The 12,318-nt window shown below is 52.3% G+C and overlaps 1 protein-coding gene across 4 annotated transcripts in view; it reads right to left on the reverse strand.

The window, feature by feature from the left end:
- The window catches only part of ZMIZ1 (zinc finger MIZ-type containing 1), a 194,800-nt gene that overhangs the window by 119,327 nt on the left and 63,155 nt on the right, over positions 1 to 12,318 (reverse strand). Inside the window, exon 1 of one of the 4 annotated variants that reach the window (XM_080926444.1) lies at positions 10,837 to 10,918. The exons of the other annotated variants lie outside the window; for them this stretch is intronic. The gene's annotated coding sequence lies outside the window, so the exon portion shown is untranslated. Of the gene's footprint in view, positions 1 to 10,836; positions 10,919 to 12,318 lie in introns of those variants that run through there. 4 annotated transcript variants of the gene reach the window in all.

A 12,318-nucleotide genomic window follows, 5' to 3' on the forward strand; every position in this document is an offset into this window, starting at 1 on the left:
GGTTACTGTAGCTGCGATGTTCCATTTTACAGAGGAGAAAACTGAGGACCAGGGTTTCGTACACAGCAGCCACTGGGCTGGGCTGGAAAGGGAATGGGCCTCTTGCTGCCTGCCACCCACAGCACAGGCGTTTCCTGAAGTCTAGCTGGCCAGCGGAGCCGCTGACAGAGAGAAAATGATTATTTTGGCAGGGGAGACAGAACCGGAGTGGGAAAGGCCTTGCTCATTTGGTGGGTGTTATCCAGGCCTTAAGGATGAATGCCTGCCAGGCCTGCTGCTCAGGGTGCACGGCTTTTACTCGGGCACCTGGATCAGTACAGACACATGTTCCCATCCCCTGCAGCCCTAGTACCACAGGGTTAGATGTGTGCAGAGGGGTGAACAGGCCGGAGAGGGAAGTGGGGAAAGTGGAAGACACCGAATTTGAGCCCTGGCCTGGGTCAGGGCTGTGAGCCCGCACAATATCTGAAGAATATATATCTGAAGGGAGCTAGAGAATGGCATTTATTGAATCCATACTGTGGGGTCACGGTGGCTGGAATTAGCTTTAGAAAAATGCTCTTTAATTTATTGTTCAAGGCCCAGAGAAGTTCCCTAAGTTCCTAAGGTCAAGCAGCTACTACAAAGTTAATAAACAGAACAGGCTGGCTCTGGAAGTCACTCAGTAGCCCTGCTCTGAGCCAGTGGATCGGAGGCCCCTCGCCCTACAGGAGGGGGCTCACATAACCAGGACCCTGCATGAGGCTATGGCCACAGAGAGACATGGTGCCTGTCCCACTCAGACTTGCTAGTGTCCTCTGCTCTGGCTCCCAGCCTGCGTGAGCTTGGACACCTAGGAAGGCCAAGGACAGAAGACAAGAGGTAACTTGTCCTTGGCTGCTCCCAGACAGTACAAACCGCAGGGTAAATAGCAGGTCTGAGAGGCACTGTTTTCTTCCTCAAAGGCCTTTGGTATCACAGAGGGTTGTGGGCAGTAGGCGCTCACCCTGGTTTCCTGTGGATGGAGACCCATGGGGGGTGGGGTGGGGCTGAGACTCCAACCACAAAGCAGCTTCCACCAGTGACAGAGAAGGCCATACAGAGCCACGCCCATCTTGGTGAGCAGGATTCCAAACCCCCAGACAGGGAATGTGGTTGTGGAAGGTTCCAGCACAGCTAGAGAGGGCGCATACCCTGGTCTGTCTTGCACAAGGCAGAGATCACTTGAAGATGGGACTGTCCTAGGGCCAAGATAGATTCCCTCAACCACTGCCAATTTACTATCTTCACCTATTCCAAGGATCCCCAGGAAGAACTGGGGGTTGTTATGGTGGAGGCCACAGTCTGGATTGGAACCCTGGCTTGGCCTCTGTGGTTACATCAGATGGGTAGAGCTGGGTCAAATCCCTGTTTTTTTCTATTTACTGCTGGGTTGTCTTGAGAAAGTTACTCAGCTTCTCTAAGCCCCTATCTCCTTTCTAAATATGGGATAACATTTGTTCAAGCTATTCACCTGCAAGGGAGGCTGGTGTGGATCTTGGCCTAACCATGAGCATACATACCCAGACCAAGAGTAGATAGATAGCCAGTCCTTACAGTGTGTGGGGCAGTCTGGCCTGCAGCCCTGAGGGCTGAGTTAGACATGAGGTGCTCACAAGATGTGCAGAGTTCTGAGAATGGCAGACACAGTACCATTGGGGAGCACAGAACTGCTCCAGTCTCAAGTGGCTAAGTGGGCACGGAAACTCCATCACATGGGGTCACCCATTCCCAGAAGACCTGGTACAATGACCTGAACCTCCCTCCCACCCCCAATTTTTGGTGCCTGATCTGGATAGAGAAGTCACCCTACCTCCCACTTTACAGAGGGGCCAAGTGCTGCAGAGCTGATATGCCAAAGGCTGGGGGTGTGGAATGGGTCTCCTTCTTGGGTTCATCCAGACTCTTCATGGGCACAAGGATTTCCTCAGCTGGGAGATTTGCATCGACACACATCCCCTGAGGTGACCCTGAGCCCCGGCCATAGTCTCTCCTTGGAGGCTGGGGCTGGCTCCAGAAACAAGGCAAATATTTACCCCAGATGGTTGTCCAACCTTATCTGAAGCTCTGCCTCCTGCATTCTTGGAATACATGTTTCCTGACCTCACACTCACTGAGCTGAGCTGTGGCTTGGGGATCTAGACTGGGATAGCCCGGCTCAGGCTCCAGAGCTAGGGGGAGCCAAGGTCTGCCAGCTGGAAGGCTAGAGCTGCCTCAAACCTTCCCCTTATGTGCCCACAAGGGATGTTCCAGGATGTTCTTGGAGAAGTGCACATTGGCAGGAGCCACCCACAGGCCTACCACAGACTTCTGGCCAGTGGCTAGCTTTGTCCAGAAAGGGGTAAGGATGAGATCTGTGTTGATAGCACTGGAATATATGATTCAGGGTGAGTGACAGAAAACACACATACACAAACAGACACAGACAGACAGACAGACACACACACACACATACACACACTCACACACACGGTGACTCAGTCTACTACCCAAAGGATCCTCCCACCTGCTAGCCCTTCCTCAACAACTCCATGAGCTCCTCTCTCAGCCCTGGGCATGGCCCTGGGTCCGATAATGGGAAGACCCCATTAAGCAGACCTAAAATTGTACATCTCAAAGTGAAAGCCTTTGGCCAAAAGAAGCAGAATTTTGAGGTCCCACTTCACAGTGCACCTTCAGCATTATTGTCATTGTCCCATGGACCCAGGCCACCTTTACTCACTGAAAGGCCACTTGCATAATGCTGCTGCCTTCATAGAGGTGTTCCTCCCTGCCCAAGATTTTTCTAGAGCTTCCAGAACATCTAGAACGCCCAGTGTTTCTCTTTGCATAATTAGAGCTGGGCAGCTATCTATATTTTGGGCCATGAAGGCCACAAGGAAGGACTTGGCTGTCCTCATTTCTGGCAGGGTGGAGTTGTAGCATGGTTGAGAACTACTCAGCATCTCAGATCAGATTCTGCGGTACCTCACTGGCCTCCAGAAGCAGGTGACAAACAGATGGGCTGGTGGCTCAGTTTGGGGACTCATGGACAGGGATGCCTGAAAGCAATCATTAGGAGGCCTTTGGTCTAAGAACTGCTCACAGACTCTCAAGCAGCCCAGGGAAACCTGTTGTCAAGCTCTGGCCCGCATCAAAGCCGGGCCAGATGCTCTGACCGGGGAGTCAGAGAAAGAGCAGAAACAGTGGGCTGACTTCCTGGGTAGGTGACAATTTCAGACCAGAGCAGTTTCCTGCCTCCTGGGTCCCTAGAGAGGCCTCTGAGCAGGAGGGAACATTCCAAGGTGTTCATGAGATGTGCAAATTGGCAGGAACCACCCACAGGAGAGACTGCCTATGACACTCGGTTCATACTCTAGAGCCATCAGGAATCCAAAGTTGCGGTGCTAGAGGAGAGTCACTGAGCTGTCCACTGACTTCTAAGCATTGTCATCCTCTTGTTTTCTCCCTTGGAAATTTCCTTCCTTTCTCTAGCAAATAACCAGGGATGACACATGCAGGAGGGGCAAAAACAGAAGTGAAAGAAGGCAAAAATGCTGAAAGCTGGTATCCAGCACCTTCCCTGCCTTACAGGGGGCTCCTGCTTCCGTTATGAGCTGAAGGGAGAAGGTAGGTGGATGGATGGTTCCAGGGTAAAGGGTAGTGTGGTGTGTGTGTGTGTGTGTGTGTTTGTGCGTGTGTGTGTGTGTGTGTGTGTGTGTGTGTGTGTCTGTCTGTCTGTCTGTCTGTCTACCTGTCTGTCTGTCTGTCTGTCTGTCTATTCATACATCTAACCAGTCCATCCATCATCCATATGGGCCTGGGATTACACTAAGGCTTGGAGGCACACCACCTCGGGCTTAGGCTGAGTTTATCAGTGGAGGGTATCTCCTAGAACAGAGTCCCAGGGCTGAGATTGTAGGCCTAGGGGTATCAGGGAGAGAGGCAGCTATATGCGTGAGACAGAGGCTCAGACTAATTTCATCCCTGTAACCCTGACTTGCTGTGGTTTAGGTGACCCAGCACCATCTTGCAGAGAACCTTGCTGGTCAGAAACTCCTTGCTCACCCTGAATATTGTTCCCAGGCCCAAGGGGGTGATTCTGCCCATTCTATCTGTTTCTCACAAGTGTTCTGACCATGGGACTCACACATAGCTTTCTGTTCTTTGCCCAAGACACCCTTGCTTCTGAATGTGGGGCTTGTCCAGAGAGAGGAAAAGTCCTACCCAAGATCAAACAGGGTGAAAGAGAACCCTAAAGTTAGAACTGACTTTCCTCTCCTGACTTCTGCACCACATCCCACGAAGTAAAAAGAAGAGGGATGGAAGACTCAGCTGAAAGCCCCCGAGTGCCATGGCTAACACTCCTGAGCAGCAGAGACCCACAGCTCTAGTATGTGGCTCCTCAGACTGGGGGGAGGGGCAGGCCCGCCTCTCTCTCCAGTCCATCAAAGAATCAATTTTTCCCTTGACCCAGCTCAGAACACATGACAGACAGCATGTGTTCTAGTGACTAGATGAGGGCGTCACCTCTGCCACTTCCTGAGCCATGTGGTGCTGGACAAGGACTTTCTTGGGGACTGCTTTCTCATCCATAAGAGGGCAGTCCTTGAGGGCCTTCCTGCACTGTAGAAGGTCATCATGCAATTCTGCTGCAGTGCTAAGAGATGCTTAGAGATATTTACTACAGCTGTAATAGGTACAGAAAGAGGATCCAGTTCAGTGGAAGGTCCCAGTCACTAATCACAGAAATAGAGATCCAGTTCCTTCCATGGCTGCCCCAGGAGCAGGTCCAGATTGTCTGTGCCAGGGTTGCTTGCTTCTGGAAGAAGGGCCAACTTCCCTTTCCACTAGAGCAGCCACAGGCTCTAGACAACCTCCAGACACACACTGGACAGGAGTTCCCTTTTGTGCAGGCCATTGCAACCTACCTTAAGGATGCCATTGCAACCTCTCCTTTTCTAGGGGCCATGGTCTTGCTCAGAAGGGCACTGGTCTGGGGTGGCCAAAATATGGGTCTTGGAACCCACTCAGAAACTTTTCACCCTCAATGCCATAGACCATAAAAGAAATTTTATCTCTTAGCTTTGCTTGCTATCCCTCTATTCTACTGATGACCTGGGGATGCTCAGGAAGAGAATCTTCCCCTACCTCTGGGACCTTCAACCTGGTGCTTTAACAGCCTGGCAGCAGCTCTGAGAACAATTCTGTAGGTCCTTGGTCTGAACCCGCCATCTTAATTAAACAGGAGACAGGAACACAAAGATGCATGGAGAAGTCCCCCATCGTGTGTGTGTGTGTGTGTGTGTGTGTGTGTGTGCGCGCACACGCGTGTGTGTAAGGGGTAGGGAGCAAGTAAGGAGCCAGAGAGCTAGTCTTGACTCACAAATAAGCAACTGGTCCTTCCAGACTTCAGTCTCCTCATCTGAAGCCATGGATGTATTAAGGCCTGGATGAGTTGGCTTCAAACCCACGAATGGTACAGAAAGTTCCAGAAGCTTCAGCACTGGGAACTGTGTGTTCTCCATGAATTCCACCTCCACCCTGAGCAGTCACATTCCCGACCAGGCAGGCATCCCTGGAGGACTCTGGCCACATGTGCCTGGAAGTAGCATCTGGAGCCCAGGTTTATAAACTCCAGACAAAAGAAAGCCCTGTTCTTGTTAGGGTTCTAATGTCACCCCAGGTCTGGATAGAATCCTGCCTCTCCTGTGGCCTCAGCTTTTATGGCCCGGAGCTTCAGTTTCCTTAGTGGTGTGACTAGGAGAGAAGGTATTATTGGGGATCCAACCTTTTCTTTCCCCGTGTGGCCAGTGAGTCTTGCAGAGACAGCTGAAGGACTAAAGAAGACAGGGTCATTGCACCTCACCCCACAGTTTGTCCCCAGGCCCTTTACCAACTCAGCGTTTCCCACCCATGCCTTATTTGACCAGTGCTGGAGTTTGTGTCTAGCCTTTACCTTTTCCTAGCCTGGTCTAGCTGCCTCTCATTCCCTGAAGCTTCCAGGTGGCCAACTGCTGGGGAGGAGGGATGATGTTTACTCAGTTGGCTGGAGGAGAAGAGCACTGAGCAGGATGCTGGGCAGAGAAGGGCATCCCTGACCTGCTTTACCGTGCATGGCCAGAAACTAGCTAGGCATCCCTTCCTGGGTGCCCTAGACCCAGCCCTGGAGGCTGCCAGTGTGTCAGCCTCTGCATCTTCCTGCACCATGGATGTGATGTCAACTCATCATTTCTGAGCCAGGGCACAGCCAGTACAGGTTGCCTCCCTTTCCTGGAGGTGCCTGTGATCCTTAGTAGCATGCCAGCCAGCCCTTCTTGCAGGAATAAGCTGCCCTTCTCTGCAGAAGCTAGGATCCCCCCCCCCATTTTTTTCAGGAGAGGCTCTCTTCCCGCAATTTGAAGGCAGTGTCAGGGTGAGGAGCGACACCGTCACCTGCCCATCCATCCTTAGGACTGACAGAACACACACCCGGTGGGGTCTGGAAGGCACAAGGATATTGTTTGAGGTGAGTAGTCTCTCTGTGCTGTTCTAGCACCTAATACTAGGCTTGCAAACACCCCACTATTATGGTTTGGATATGTCCCCACAGTCTATGTGTTCATGGCTTGGAGGTGGGGACCTCATGATGGCATTAGAGCGCAGTCTTGCTATGTAGCACCCTCTACCTCATTGAGACGCTCTCAGCAGATGCTAGCATTATACGCTAGGACTCCCCACCCTCCAGAAATGTGGGCCAAATAAACTCCGATTCCTTCTAAACTATCTGATCTCAAGTAGTTTGCTATAGCAATCGAGACAGAGCAAGGCAAGGACTTGTCTGGACACAAAGAAGCAGTGTTGCAGGCTATGTGTGGATTAAAGAGACAGTCAGCTGACACATGGTGCTTACTGTCCCCACCCGGGCCTAGTCTAGAGGTACTGTTTATACATATGAGTCCACTATTAACACACTTATACCGCCCCCAGCAATTCTATGAGGTGAAATGAGAAAAAATGGGCTCGGGTACTGAAGGCCACTTGCTTAGGGTAAGAGAGTAGCAGTACTGGACTGTCATTCCAAGGGTTCTTGGGGAGAGTAGAGAGGACAGCCACCAGAAGCTACCCAAACTAGAAGTGCTCAGCTTGCTGCAAGTTACACCTACGACCTGCCTCCTTCACTGGTCTGAGAGCTCTCAAGTGTCCATGGTCACTCCATTCCACTGCAAATAGAACTCAGGGATCGAGGGCACCACGCCAGAATGGGGGGGGGGGAGCTGACGCCTGGAGCCAGGCCTCCAGATTCTGGACCTGGGTTGTTTTGAGCTTTTGGACACAGCTTTGTCCCATCCAGAGGAGCAGCCCACATATGTGGGTGAGAAAAGAAAGGCAGCAGGAGAAGCCAGCCCAGCATGCAGTCTGATGACACACAAGCTCAGCAATGCTGACTCATAACCACGCACCCTGTGACTCCACCCACTACCAGCACTTCTGGGTTGTACCCAAAACTCGGTGCAACAGCCAGAGTGACTCCCACAAAGAGCAGAGAGCCACGGTTCTCTCTTTCTCTCTCTCTCTCTCTCTCTCTCTCTCTCTCTGTGTGTGTGTGTGTGTGTGTGTAAGTAACAATGGGATCCACCTAAGGGTGGTGGGGCAGGGAGACACCCAAAGGAAGAAGTGAGGAGCATGTCAGCCTGGGACAGCCACTCCAGTCCAAAGAAGAGACGGAGACTGGCCTAGCCTCCTGGTGATGTTTGTCTCTTCATGACTCAGGGGTTCTACGCTCAGTGCACATGCAGGCTTCTCACTGCCAATCTTTCTTCCCAAGAACCCATGACCAACCAGTCTAAGAACGTCAGGGGCACTGTGTCATCTTCCCTCTGCACATCTGTTCCTGGGAAGACTCTGGGCTCCTTGGTCACCCAACAACACCAAGCAATGACAAAGGCTCCCTGAGGCCAGACTGACAGTGTGGACCCTGAGGCTGAGAGGCTTCTGTGTTAGGGACTTCTCCTCTGTTTGTCAACAGGCACACGAGTTCAAGGTGCACCCTCTCCCCATCTCCCTTAACCCTTCCAAGTCTTAACCCACTTTTCCTTGGAGTCCTGGGTATCTGGTCCCTAGCAGCCTTGGGACCAGATACCCATAAACATACACTAAACTGGGCTGGCGGCCATCCAGCTTGGGGTGTCTCGGGTATCTGCCAGGAGGGAAGAAAATGGGGTAGAGAACCTTCTCACAGCACGCACAAACACACACATACATACATGCATGCACATGTACATGCTTATACACACACATACCCATACACTTACACATATGCATACATACACATACTCACACACACACACACACACACACACACATGTCTACATGCATATGTATACATATACACACACACACACTTTCAGGTCCACTGATCTGACACACCTACCTATGAAAGGTGGAGCTTAGACATGGTCCACCTGCTGGGCTGAGAGATGGAAAATGGCCTCTCCTCATGCTCAGGAGTGTGTGAGGAGCTTGTGAGGGGCCACCCAGGTCAGGCTGTTCCTCTGCTAAGAGCTTTATTTCATTGACTGCTTACTCTAGGCAGAGTGTCTACTCTTCCCTGGCTTTTTACAGATGATGACCAGAGTGGACAAGTGACTTTCCCGAGGGGACCACCAAACTGGTGGTAGATCCTGGACAAAGAATCTGGAATCTGGGCCTCTGGGTTACAGGCCTGCTCTGAGGTTTCTCCTATGGCCTGAAGGTCAGTGGTTGAAGGAGCCCAGTCATGCACATGCAGGGTGAGGGCTGGTGCAGGGAGAGAAGCCTCTACCCATGGGACAGCGTGGGAGGAGCGAGAGCAGGTCAGGGTCAGGGCACGCCTTCCTTTCTCAAGAGGGTATGATTCTTGGTGGTGGCTCCCATGGGAACAGGAGACGCTTCAGTCGGGAAGCTTGGGTGGGCCAAGGTAGTGCTAGGGTAGGGTTTCCTGTGGGGGTGACCCGTGTGCCTGTGGCCCTGGGGACAGGACACGCTTCATTGTACTTTATCCCTGGGCTCGACCCATCCTCCCACTTCCCCTGGCTTCCTGTCCCATCAATTCCACTGGGCCCAGGGGAGAGGGAGGGCCTCAGAGGCCGCTTCATAAGAGCTGATGCTTTCTGGAGACAGGACAGACTAGGAAGCCTGGCGGGCTTGGCCACCGTGGCCTCTGACCTCTGAGTCTCCGACCATTTAGTTTACAGGATGAGGCCATGATACAAGTACCACTGGGTTTCTTTCCTGGGCACACAACCTTGAACATGGCTGAACAGGGCCTTTGGGAATTGGCTTTGCCTATTGCTGACAGCTTAGACCACCTGACCAGCACACAGGAAAAGGCCCATGGAGTCACACAGCACACTTTGACTCTAGCAGTGTAGGTCACTCCAGCCCATTCTCTATGGCGTACAGGAGTCAGGGATATACCTACCCAGGCTGCGGGTAACAGTATAAAGGAAGTTGGTGGCCTGTCCTGGAAGCTTGGGGGATATAAACACAGCTCCCAGGTCCCCCTGGCTCCTTGTTGCTCCCCCAGCCAATGGGAGGCAGCTACATCGGTTCTTCATAAACTGTTAGACATCAGAGTAAGAAAGCTCTCCTAGGCAGCCTCTAGGCCTACAGCCTCTTTCGTTCATTGAGAGTGGGAGGGACCAGGGCTTCCCTGGATACCAGTTCTCCTTCTGTACATGGTAGCCCAAGTACCTCCCAAACAACAGTTAGCCCCAGCAGGCCTCTTGACTCTGGAAATTCTGACAAAGAGGGAAGGTGAATCTGCTAAGCTTTGGCAGAACTGATATGAGCCACACAAGCTGGCTGCCAGTTGTGGACAAGAGGCCGGATCTAGACAGTTGGGACTTCTGAGGCAGGAAGTTTGGGAGGGGCTCAGAGATGCTGAAGGCCAGTGGTCTGTGGCCTCAGACAAGTGGGGTGGAGGATAGAGGTCAGACTTTAGCCTGGCAGGGGACCAGCTCACTAGAACTACCAGATGACTGTGGGCAGTGGAAGCCCAACCTGGAGGCCCAGATGGCAATGTCGACCCTAACCTTGTTATTCTGTGCCTGCCCTGCTCAGCATCCACGTTCACATGTGACCAGTAAAATGGCAGCTACCAGCTACACCCGTCTAGATTTTCTCTGCACAGAGGCTCCCATTTATCTTCTTTGTGCTGAATATTGTACCCTTAAATGTTATCAGGGCTATGTATGGTGATGGCCTGGATGCTCTGAGGTGGCCCTTGGAAGCTCCTCATCTTGATACCCAGTACTGAGTGTCCTTCTCCCCCCCCAAGAGCCCAGGTAGCTGTATTTCAGTTCCTATACATAGCTGCTGCTTCTAATATGCCTTACCTTCTTGACCCCTTTGGCCTATCTGGGAGGCCGCTATTGATTTGTCCATTAATACCGTTAGGGCTGAATTTCCTGGAACATAGGGCCGGCAAGGACACATGCCAAGAAATGTTTGTCAAAGAAAGGAGAAGGGGAAGAGTCAGCCAAGAAGAGGATATAGACAGGAACACAGGTAGCTCTCCAAATAGGATTCTCCTCACTACCCAATGGCAACTACAGTTCTTCTCCTGGGCCCAGAAGAACGGCATAGTTCCTAGAAAGACCTGTGAATGTGGCAAAGATCGAGTAAGGCCCATTTCAGGACTGTCATGTCCTGTCTGGAGGGTTCGTGGAAGTCCCCAGATGTTCAGAGGTCATCTTGGCCTGCCTATCTGTCAGCTGCATGCAGCTGCTTTGACTCTACCTCCCTGGAGGAAAGGGCCGCTCCTCAGCTGGAAACACCTGCTCGGTCTTTGGTCCTCGAAGAATACAAGTCTCTTACCTGCCTTACTCAGCTCTGACCGTGGCTTCAACATCCTGAGCTACAGGAGGTCAGGCGGGGCAACTCATCATAGGGTCTTTACCGTGGAAAGGGATCCCAATCTTCCAACTGGAAGCAAACATGTCAGATATGAGGTTCCCTAGAGCTTCTAGAGAAACTCCTTACTTCCACACTGACCAGGACTTGACACACAGTAGGGACTTAAGATACATTCAGTGGCTTTCTGAGTATGTGCTGGGCCACAACAGTTGGAGGCAGTTTTCATATACCAACCCCCATCTCTGGCTAGGATGTGGCCTTTTGGATCTCGGCCTTGCCCGAGCTGCCAGCCTCTGCTGGGGCTGGGAGGGTTTCTGTGGTCAGATGGTGCAAGAGTAGGCTGGAGATGGTGTGTGCAGTGCTGGCCCCAGCCCAGAAGCTCTAACCCCTGGCTCAGGGCCCTCCACAGTCCCACGGCTCCCGGCCTCTGTCCTTTCTACATGAAGTCTCCTTGCTTCAGCTGGTCTGAACTGCTTGCTCAGATAAAGGGGAAAAGCAGCCACGTGATGGGCAAGGTGCCCTCACCCTCACATGCATGCGGGCATCTACAACCGCACGGTGGGCTAGTGGCAACAAGGCCTGGCGGGGCAGGCTGGGCCAGCTCAGGTTTTTAAGGACCAGTGGCCGGCGGCCTTTGCTCACTTGCTCTTTGCAAACGTTTGTTTTCTGCTTCCTGGCCATGCTGGATGGGAAGCCAGGACTGTGTGGTACAGAGGACAGGATGAGGAGGGGCACATACCCACCCAGGACTCTATATCTGCTGTTTCCCTTCCTCCCTCTGCCCGCCAAGGGCGGACTCATGCCAGGCAGCCCCTCTGGCTTCCAGCAACTCTCAAATAACAGAGAACCCCAGAGCCAGGGCTGAGGATGGGTGGAAGGCCCAGAAAGGAGGCCTCAGGGACTTGGCAACAGAATGTTAGTTTCATAGCTGGACTCTGGGGGTACCAGAGTTTGCCACCTAGCAGATGCGCCTCTAGCTTTGTGCTTTACTCATCAAAGTTCCATGGGACAAAGTCTCAAGACCCCCCCCACCCCAATTCTCTCTCTCTCTCTCTCTCTCTCTCTCTCTCTCTGTGTGTGTGTGTGTGTGTGTGTGTGTGTGTCTGTCTCTCTCTCAATCTCTCTCTCTCTCCTGTGTGTGTGTGTGTGTGTGTGTGTGTGTGTGTGTGTGTGTGTAGGGTCTGTCCTCTATATACTATCCAGAGACACTCTTACTGCCCTTTCTGGTGGCTGTGTGAGTCCCTGCAGCTAGTGTCCACCTGCCCTGGCTCGGGCCTGGCCTGGCTATCAGGACCTATCAGCCTAGAAGCTGTCTATAAAAGCAACCCTGAAAAGCCAGAGAAAAGCAGGAGGCATGGCTGAGGTTCCTAGATAAAAGTCATCTCCCTCTGGTCCCAGTAAGCTCTTCAAGGAAGTCACCTCAGCTACCCTCACTGTGACAGA

The sequence above is a fragment of the Micromys minutus genome, assembly GCF_963924665.1.
Source record: "Micromys minutus genome assembly, chromosome: 12".
Lineage (NCBI taxonomy): Eukaryota > Metazoa > Chordata > Mammalia > Rodentia > Muridae > Micromys > Micromys minutus.